The 10,398-nt window shown below is 44.8% G+C and overlaps 1 long non-coding RNA gene across 2 annotated transcripts in view; it reads right to left on the bottom strand.

The window, feature by feature from the left end:
- LOC116907383 overlaps positions 1-6,929 on the bottom strand; it is a 13,408-nt gene extending 6,479 nt beyond the window's left edge. The window contains exons 1-3 of one of the 2 annotated variants that reach the window (XR_004388821.1): positions 6,836-6,929; positions 4,904-4,958; positions 4,508-4,631 (exon numbers count right to left, since the gene is read on the bottom strand). This is a non-coding gene — a long non-coding RNA (uncharacterized LOC116907383). Of the gene's footprint in view, positions 1-1,356; positions 1,465-2,458; positions 2,516-4,507; positions 4,632-4,903; positions 4,959-6,835 lie in introns of those variants that run through there. The other variant, XR_004388822.1, reaches the window with a different exon arrangement.
- Positions 6,930-10,398: the final 3,469 nt, after the last annotated feature.

Here is a 10,398-nt window from a genome sequence, read left to right as displayed (position 1 = left end):
GAGGCGAATGCCAGCAACAAACCACTGAACTGAGAACAGGACCCCGTTGAAGGAATCAGAGAAAGAACTGGAAGAGCTTGAAGGGGCTTGAGACCCCTTATGAACAACAATGCCAAGCAACCAGAGCTTCCAGGGACTAAGCCACTACCTAAAGACTATACATGGACTGACCCTGGACTCTGACCTCATAGGTAGCAATGAATATCCGAGTAAGAGCACCAGTGGAAGGGGAAGCCCTGGGTCCTGCTAAGACTGAACCCCCAGTGAACTAGACTGTTGGGGGGAGGGCGGCAATGGGGGGAGGGTGGGGAGGGGAAACACCCATAAAGAAGGGGAGGGGGAGGGATTAGGGGGATGTTTGCCCAGAAACCGGGAAAGGGAATAACACTCGAAATGTATATAAGAAATACTCAAGTTAATAAAAAAAATGCTTCACTGAGCAATTAAAAAAAACCTCACTTTAAAGAACCTGAAACTTGGGGTCAGACAGATGGCTCAGTGGTTAACAGTACTCACTGTACTCACTGCTCTTCCAATGATTCAGTTTTGCTTCATAGCAGACACCTGGCTGCTCACAACAGTCTGTAAGTCCTGTTACAAGGAATCTCACACCCTCTTCTTGCCTCTGTGGCACTGCATGTGTGTGCTCAGTATATATATATATATATATATATATATATATATATATATATAGTGTGTGTGTGTAGGCAAAACAGTCATACATATACATATAAATATAAGTAAATCGTTTCTGAAGAAAAAGAAACTTAAAATCACAATGCCTCAGGAAGTAATAGAACATACAAAGAACCCAGTGGAAATTTAAAAATTAAAGATCTGATCTCTGAAGCACAAAGAAAGCAGCGAGGTTGCCCACAGCAGAGATTAGTGAGCAGAGCAAAGAACCAGAGGAAATGTGGTGAGAAGGGGTAGTTTAAAAAAGTTTGTCAGTACCTTGAGATCAAAAGTTTGCCTAATGACACTAGTCACACCCCACACGGGTATTTACCCTAAAAAATGAGAGTACCTAAAAGTCAAAGGTTTGCCTAATGACACTAATCATTCTCCATGAAGGCACTAATCCTAAAAAATAAGATTGCTCACTCACACACACACCATAAAACTTAGAACAGAGCCTCAGAGGCCCAAGAGACAATAGAGAAAATTCCAACATCTCTGCCAGAGGGTTTCTAGAAGCTGAGGGCACGAGCTCTAAACTAAATGCATGGAATGAGAAGAGAAAAAGTACAAATTTTGCCAAAAGACCCACGTTGACACATTTCATAATCAGAAGATTAAACCCAAATATATCTACAGATAAACCACGTCAAAGCTCTGAGGACTAAGAAAGAATACCTTAGAAGCACTCGAAGAGAAATGATCCTATATTGATATGCCTAAAACAATTAGAAAGATGGGGCCTTCTCATCAGAGACCGTGGAGCCCAGGAGGAAGTCGAAGAACCTGAGGAAAAGGGAAAGAAATGTCTCACAAGTTACCCACCCAAAAGGCAAAGCATCCTCACCTCCACTCCTGCTTCCTTAGCATGACAGAACTTCCACCATGGAAGGTGCTCGCTGCCCCAGCCTCTAATCGCCCTTCATCTTTAGTTCCCAGTGAAGTTGGAAGAATGGGCCAGCAGATGGCACTGTGAGAAAACATACTGCTCAAGACCAAGTTAAAATGCTGCTAGTGGCATTTCCTCCTGCAGGAGGGCCTTTCTCCTGGAGCTTTCTGGAAGCATCATTTGCACACACTCAAGACCACCCTCCCTCATCACCTCACAACTACCACCACCCGAAAGTTCAAGGGGACAACACACCCAGCAGCTCTGTCAGCAATGTAGGGCTAAGGATGCACCAACAGGGGACATCTAACAGGACAGGGCAGAGCCTGTTGATCTCACACTGTGGTGTGTCATGAGGCAGGGAGACAAGCTTTCCCACAGCAGGCTGTGCATGCACACACCCGCACTAACAGCTCTCAGATGCCCTGTAAGTATTTTTGCCATGAAGATCTTTTACCATTCAGACAGCTGACTAATGCACAAAAGGGGCAGGAGGAAGCATCTCCAAGGAAGTGCACTCTGGGACAAGGGATACCCACAGGTTAAAGATCAATCTGATGTGTGAAGACAGCCACTGGAGCATCCTAGTGTTTCCCAGCTGGCTCTCACTTTCTGCTTTCCAAAGTGCCCATCATTCATTCTCTTATTCATTGATTCATTCATTCAGTCCATTATTCACTCTGTCGTTATGGCCCCATGGTCCACTATGTTTCAGGTGCTAGAAGGATGTCACATGGCCATGAAGGCTCAACAGAGTACAAATGTAAGAGCAAGCTTTCCTCTCCATCTGCTTGATGAGTCAAGAATATCAGGTTGTGCCCCACCCTTTCAACCCTGCTTTCTTCCTCCTATATCTGGGTGAGGTGGATCTTAATAAAATCCTTTACTAACCTCTGTGTCTTCTTAGATGACCCACGATGATACAGTTGCTTTTGCATGCTCTAGGAGAGTTCATGTCAATTAAGGCCTGGTACTGCATTGCATTGATGCTATACAGGAAGGAAGCAGGATAAAGTCACATGCAGCCAGAAACAGGCACAAGCTGACTGCCTGGTTGCTACACCTTCCACATTAGAGATTTTCTGGAATGGCTGTCCTGTTGAGAGATGGGCCATTTGTTGTTGAGAACATGTAGACACCTGGGACAGTCAGAATGGTTCCTGTACAGCATCAATATAAGGCTATACCATCCTCAATGTAGTCCCCTTTTCCTGCCACTCTCATTCTTAGCAGCAGCAGCAGCAGCAGCAGCAGCAGCAGCAGCAGCAACAACAACAGCAAAGAAATGGTCAGAGGCAACAATGAACAATACTGTGCAGCAAGGACCACATGTTTAGACTAGACATAACTGACAGAATAGATGGCAGCAATGTGGCCTCATTATGAGTACACGGAACACAAGGCCAACACTCTTCTGCTGAATGTCACTGGGAATGGGGAGGGCATGAAGAGAATAAGGGCTACTACCCTAATAAATCAGCCAGCATTCTGCTTTGTTTCAGCCCCTACCCTAGATTTTAGACCTGTATCTATGACTAAAGTGGTATTCAGGTCCCTAAAAGAGAAGATGCTACAGCATCCCAACATGGAGATATTTAAATTGACACAAACCTCATTCCAAAATGACCTATGACTGTGTTCTGGGTCATGAAACACCAGGAAAATGGAAATAACTCAAAAGAGGAATTGCATGCATGTCCTATGTGAGGTTTATACCTGGAATCTCAATGACATCCATCTGAAAGGTGGCCTCAGTACGACCTCCTGTATCTATATTCTGAACAAATGATGTCGTTATATTCAAAGTGAGAAAGTCCATTTCCTGTGAATTTCCTTGTTGGCCTTTACCAAGTAAATACTTCTAGTCAACATACTTCATAATTAGACTGCAGACCTAGTGAGAATGTTGGGTTAAATTTGTTAAGATCCTTTTAAAATATAGACTAATAACACAATAGAAAATACTAAACAAAATAATCAGACAGCATCAACTTAATACATGAAGAAAATACACAGAAAAAGGAACATGAGGGTTATGACTAAACCCAAAATATTTTTTGCTTCTTTGAAATGGTCACATTCAAGTCCCCGTCTGCCTCTACCTTTTTGTGTTTTGAGAGTCGCCAGAGCAATCTTACAAGTATACATGTGGAAGAAAGGAAAGGGTCTTCTAGAAGGAGCACACTAGAACAATTCTTATCTACAATTGTGTTCTGCAGAGCCTGTCCACCAATCCCTGAGTCATATAACCAAAGATCATGACCACATGTTATATGCCACCTGAAACCTTCATCATGACACATGGGTGATATTCTTATGATTGAATACTAGAAAAGAAGAAGAAGAAAGTGAAGGGTGACTAAAGAGATAGGAGCCTTGGAGAAAGGGAAATGAATTCATCAAGCTTAAAGCTGATATAACTGTTTGGGGACATGTATTAATTACTTTCATGTGGTTGCAATAAAGGATCATGGCCAAAAGAAACTAGATGCTGAAAGACTTTATTTTACCATATGGTTCCAGAGGAATAGAATTCTCGTGGCCAGGAACGTGCAGTATGGTGGCAGGAGCAGAAGCTGGCCGATGTACACATAGGAAGCAGAGAAAATGAACCAGAAGGGTGATGAAGCCATAAATCAACAAAGCTCGCCCCAGGTGATTTGCTTCCTCCAGACTTGATATCCTAAAGGTTCCATAACCTCCCGAAACTGCACCACCAACTGACAACCAACTGTTCAAATAGATGAGCATATGTAGACCATTTCTCCTTCCAATCACTACAAGCCAAGTCAAAGAAGCCCAGAAAAATCCAAATTATGTTTCTCCAACATGTCCCCTGCACCATACCTCTCCAGTGAAGTAAAAGTAGCCTGCCGGGCCTGCAAACTCACTGGGATGCCACTTCTTCCACATGTAACATGTGATAAAAAGAAAACCTACCCAATAGACTAAGTAGTCCATCCATGTCTAGGATTCCTGAGGCACAGCTTCTTCTCGTCCATATGAAATGTCAAAACCAGCAATAAATGTAGGGCTCTGGGTAGTACTATATGATCCCATTTGCCTAGATGCAGAAGAAAAAAGGTTAAGGGGGGGAATCTGGGAAATAGGTGAACTCCACATCAGGGGTGGGGAAACACTGCAGGAATGAATAGATAGGGGAAAAACAAGTCACAATCAGCACATAGGTCCTCAGAAGCCTGAAATTCTCCATGTGTAGGCTATAAGGTCGTCTAGCCCTCAATGAGGATGGGTACAACATATGTGACAGAAGAAAGGTATGCTCCTCTCTAAGACTTACAGTACCTGAGTATCTTCTTCTCAAGAAACACTCACCAGAACTTGGGGAGGTGTATGGGCTGTATGGATGGGTAATAGGATATTCTTTGACCTGCAAGTATATTTATAAGCACTTGGTTAATATTGAGTCAAAAAGAGTCCTTAGACAAAGGCAAAGAAGCCCTGCAGAAGAAGAATAAAGGAAACAGACACTCATGCCAGGAGTATCTTGTGAATGCAGATTTCGAAAGTGGTCCCTGTCATTCAAATCACACAAGACAAGTAACTCCACAGGAGGGAAAATGTGACAAAGGTGTTCTCCAGAGGAGGAAACTGGACTGAGTTAGGGATGTTTGAAGGGATGACACAAATTTGGGTCAAGGGAACAACAGACTTTTGAAATCTAGGACTCAGGATAAAACTGAAGCCTCACCAGGAGGGCATCTTAATCCTGTATTTCTGAGTCAAAAGAAGCAAGGGAAGGGTGGAAGCAGCATTTTGAAGTGCATAAGGAGTAGAGACAAATGAGTTATGGGCTACAACAGTAGTTCTCAACCTATGGGTTGAAACCCCTTTGGGAGTCTCACATCCTGTATCAGATATTTACGTTATGATTCATAATAGTAGCAACATTAAAGTTATAAAGTAGCAATGAAAACAATTTTATGGCTGGGGTCACCACAACATAAGGAACTAACTGTATTAAAGAGTTGCAGCATTAGGAAGGTTGAGAACCTCTGGGCTAGGAACATAGGAGTTGTTATGGAAATCACAGTGCTTACTGAACAGCATCTCTATAACAGCCATGCAAGAGCTGTATAACATTAGGCAGGGGAAGGAATGAAGACTAATGTTCCAAGAGATGATCTGACAGTATTGGATGAATGTCTATCAGGACATTATCAGAACAGTAGTCAGGAAGGAAGTCAGTCTGTAAAGAGAATGTGGTCTGAGGGGAAGGGTCAGAAACAGACCATTCCAGGATTGGTAGTCAATTGTCATTTCGAATGAAAATCAAGATAGAGATTTTCTGTGTCCAGAGAAAATACCTATTAGACCCTTCCTGGACCCCAGTAAGGTGATTCTTCCAAGGCCTATCTGATACTGCAGCAGAAAACTAACATTGTACAACCATGCCAGAGAATAAAACTGGCTTCTGCTGTTGAATCTGGTCCCCAAGGAAGTTGTGTTACAGTATGTACTCCAGTCAACATACTCACTACAATATAGTCTCAGGGTAGCTGAGAATCAGGATAGGAAGCCCTTCTACAGTTCCACACTAGAAGATACTTATTTCAAAGGACTTGGTTCCTTGAGCAAGTCCCAGCTCTTTGGCATAGCAGAGTACAGGGGAAGGAGCACTCTACATTCAGGTTGTCCTTAATTATGATATGAAACTGCTCCAAGCATGTGCTCAGGGATAAGGAGGTAGCCAATAGCCACCCAAAGAGTAAGGAGTCTAGTACAAAAGGCCAGCACAGAAGAGAATCTGGGCAAACCAATGGACTTTAAGTCCCAAAACACTGTATTAGATTCTTTTTCCCTTTGCCTTAGGGACCAGAGAATCTCAGAATACCTCCCCAACCCCAAAGAACAGCATTAGATTTTAGGGTTCCATGATCCCAATGCAGGAAGCAAGGATCGTTGAAAAAAATGCTACCAAAAACTGAGAGGCAAAAAGTGTCTAAATCCCTAGGCCCTAGATGGTAACATTATGTCTTGAAGAAATGGGTCAATTAGAACAGAAGTTGGACAGGCATTGTAGAGCATGAGCCCTGAGAAGTCAAAAAAAAAAAAAAAAAAAACCTTGAGCTAGTGACGTCTATTGGGTAAGAGACAATGAAGTGCCTCACATATGCAGCCCTGATCCACATTGAACAATAAGGATGTAGAGAGGGAGGAATGACATCTGGTGTTGAGATATTCAAACAGGATGACATGAAAGACTGAAAGACTAATTGCCGTAGGGGGAAAGTATAGCTTAGACACCTGCGTGTGGAGAATGGTTGGAGTGGAGATATCCAGGACAAGCTCATCCAGAGGCTCGGAAAGGAGCTCAGGCAGCAGATGAAGACTGACCTTTGGTAGCCCTGGCAAACTAGAAGACGGCCATATTTTCTTCTAGGCATGGCAGAGGTAGGGATCCAGAGTTGGCTGCTAAATCCGCACTTGAAATAAGCCTTAGTAAGATTAGGACCGTTGGTACTTTTAGACAGTAGGGCTTGGAGAAAAGGAGGCTGACCTCCTCAGGAATTGAGTCTTACCCTTTAAGACTTAGCTTAAGTATACCTGAGTCCCAGACAAAAGTTCCTGGCCTTTTTTTGCAGCATTCATGCCCTCTAAGGTGTCCCCTGGAGATCACCCTCAGGATATGGTTAGGTCCCTAAGGCATCCTTCTCTTCCCCACTTTGCCTCTACTACTTTTTTTCGATTTTCTTTTTTTGAGGCTGAGAGGACCCGGGCCCAGGCCACTAGCAGCTTACCAGGCAAAGCTCTACCACCAGGCTAAATCCCCAGCCTACTTTGCCTCTCTTACTTAAGGATGTGCCTCACAGTCTCTGGGTGCCTCCTTCCAACTCCAAGCGCCTCTCTGGCTTCTTTGACATGCCTAAAGGTCCCTACCCCTGCTCCCTGCTCCTCCCCCAGCCCCACCCCATCTATACAGCAACTTTGAGGACACTTTCCCATCCCACCTCAGCTCTCACAGTCCGGCTTAGCTCCTCTTCCTGCAGCCCCATTCCAAATGCCTTACTTTTTAATCCATGGGTCTGCCCTAAACTTCCTCTCCCATCTACTCTGCCACTAACAACTTTATCTTGCTTACTCAGGAGCCCACTCCCTGCCCCCAGGTCAACCACAGTACTCACAGGCCCACCCTGCTTTTCCTTTATCTCTGCCTCTAGTGCTAATCTCAACACACTCAGCCCCGCTTCTCCATTAGCATGAGCCGTGTTAGGTTAGAATTCACTGCTGTCTTCCTTTGTCCTACAACACTGCTTCCATTGACTCACCCATGGAGGTGAGCACTCACAGCCCAGCCCTACATCAGCAGTCTGAACTTTATTATGACAGTATTCAAAGCTCTACTTTATACTTCACCAATCACCCCCACTTCAGCATGCACTTCTCTGCCCTCCACTTCCAGTGGTCCTGCATCATCTTGTATTAATATCAAAAGTTCAACCCCCACTTCATATCTTACCATTGACAACCATCCCTGTTACTCTCGAGACAGCTCACCTAGGTCAGCACTCACAGCTAATCCCACCACTCCTACTTCAGCATACAGTCTTGTTCTTCCCTCTCCAGTGATCCTCTGTCATGGTATGTCAGTATTCAGATGTCTCCCTCCCCCTCCAGAAATACCTATAGACCTTTTTCCCAGTACTCTGTAAAACCCTAGGTGCCCTGAGCAACATTAACCGCTAACAACCCCCCCCTCCTACCTTCCACACACAGCACTGCCCACTCCAACCACACTGTGTGCACAATACTGCCCATCATCCAGACAACAACCTTACAGTACTACTCACCACAACTAACTCAGAAAGCAGTGTCCTACCCGCCACTTCTGCATCATCACAAATGACCAGACCCCTCCTCCCTTGCTTCATATATCACTACTCACAGTAGTACCCATCCTGTCCACCATACAATCCAGTACTCTTTTTTTGTTTGTTTTCTTTTTTTTTTTTTTTTTTTTTTTTTGGACTGGGGACCGAATCCCAGGGCCTTGTGCTTGCTAGGCAAACACTCTACCACTGAGCTAAATCCCCAACCCCACAATTCGTACTCTTATGTCAGCATCCACATCCACTTCCTATTCCTTAAGTGGCCTTCTATCACATTATATCAGGATTGCTCAGCCCTGCTGTCACACTCACAATTCACAGTCCTGGCCAGCACTTTAGAGATCCAAACTGGCATTACACACAACCCAAAAACTTCTCAAATGAGTCATTCTCTTTGAAATTTCTGGGACTTTACTATGTCACTATCAAGTTCTGTTCCCTACTTCATATCCAGCAATCTATCTCCCAGCATACAGGCCCATCATTTCTTTCTTTTTTTTTTTTTTATAACTTGGTATTTCTTAAATTTGATTCCTTTCCGGTTTCGGGCAAACATCCCCCTCCCTTTCACTTAGAATTTCCCCTCCTTCCTCCCATGCTGCCTCCCCCACCCAGTCTACTTCACTGGGGTTCAGTTTTAACCCAGGACCCAGGGCTTCCCCTTCCACTCGTGCTCTTACTAGGATATTCATTGCTACCTATGAGGTCAGAGTCCAGGGTCAGTCCATGTATAGTCTTTAGGTAGTGGCTTAGTCCCTGGAAGCTCTGGTTGCTTGGCATTGCTGTACATATGGGGTCTCGAGCCCCTTCAAGCTCTTCCAGTTCTTTCTCTGATTCCTTCAACGGGGATCCTATTCTCAGTTCAGTGGTTTGCTGCTGGCATTACGCCTCTGTATTTGCTGTATTCTGGCTGTGTCTCTCAGGAGCGATCTACATCCGGCCTGTCAGTCTGCACTTCTTTGCTTCATCATCTTGTCTAATTGGATGGCATCCGTATGGGCCACACATGGGGCAGGCTCTGAATGGGTGTTCCTTCTGTCTCTGTTTTGTCTTTGCCTCTCTTCCCTGTCAAGGGTATTCTTTTTCCTCATTTAAAGAAGGAGTGAAGCATTAACATTTTGATCATCCGTCTTGAGTTTCGTTTGTTCTAGGGATCTAGGGTAATTCAAGCATTTGCCGCCCATCATTTCTAATCCGGCTCACACGCACAGGCAAGCCTTACTCCTCCTGTAGTCCTCCAGCAAGTAATGCCACGATCCAAAGCTCAGCTCTATCAACATAATCTCACCACACACAGCACTGGCTGGTACGTTGGAGGCCCTGACCACCTTACTGAGTACTGACAGTCTGGCCCACCACTTTAACCTGCACAGTCCTTCCTTCTCCTTAAGTAGATCTGGGCCAAGTAAAGTTGGAATCCAAAGCTCCGCCCTAGTATCCCAATAGCTCCACCCACGTAGGTCAGCACTCACACCCTGCCCAGACTCCAAACACCCGCAATTCCGATCTGTTCCCAAGGATTCTTGAAAGCACAAACTCCCATTCTCAACCTTTACCAGGTGCTCACAGCCCCACCCCACCCCAAACCTAACCTTCCCGACTCACACAGCTTGGCCCTGGACCAATTTCAGGCCCCTCCTCAACAAGCCTCTTTCCTCACAGCCCCAACCCCTGCCCCTCCTGCTGCAGTGCACCCTACTCCAACTTCCAAGGGTTTTTGCAGACTCCTCCTACTAAATCCTTCCTTCCTTTTTTCAATTCTTTCCCATCCCAGCCGCCTACTACAGACCCTGACCTAGCTTTATTTGCAAGATTGCCTAAAAAAAAAACAGTGTCTCCTAGCCTTCAATGTGTTTTACTGCTCAATTACGTTAGTCCGTACTTTCCTAAGCCGGTTGCTTAGTGCCTGTAGTTCTAATTGGTTGCGAATGTTTAGACGTGTAAATGGGCGTGGTGTACGTGCTTACGCGAGATTGTGTG

Source organism: Rattus rattus, chromosome 8 (genome assembly GCF_011064425.1).
Source record: "Rattus rattus isolate New Zealand chromosome 8, Rrattus_CSIRO_v1, whole genome shotgun sequence".
NCBI classification, from domain to species: Eukaryota; Metazoa; Chordata; class Mammalia; order Rodentia; family Muridae; genus Rattus; species Rattus rattus.
The sequence above is the reverse complement of the archived record's forward strand: the minus strand, read 5'-3'. Positions and strand labels throughout refer to the sequence as shown.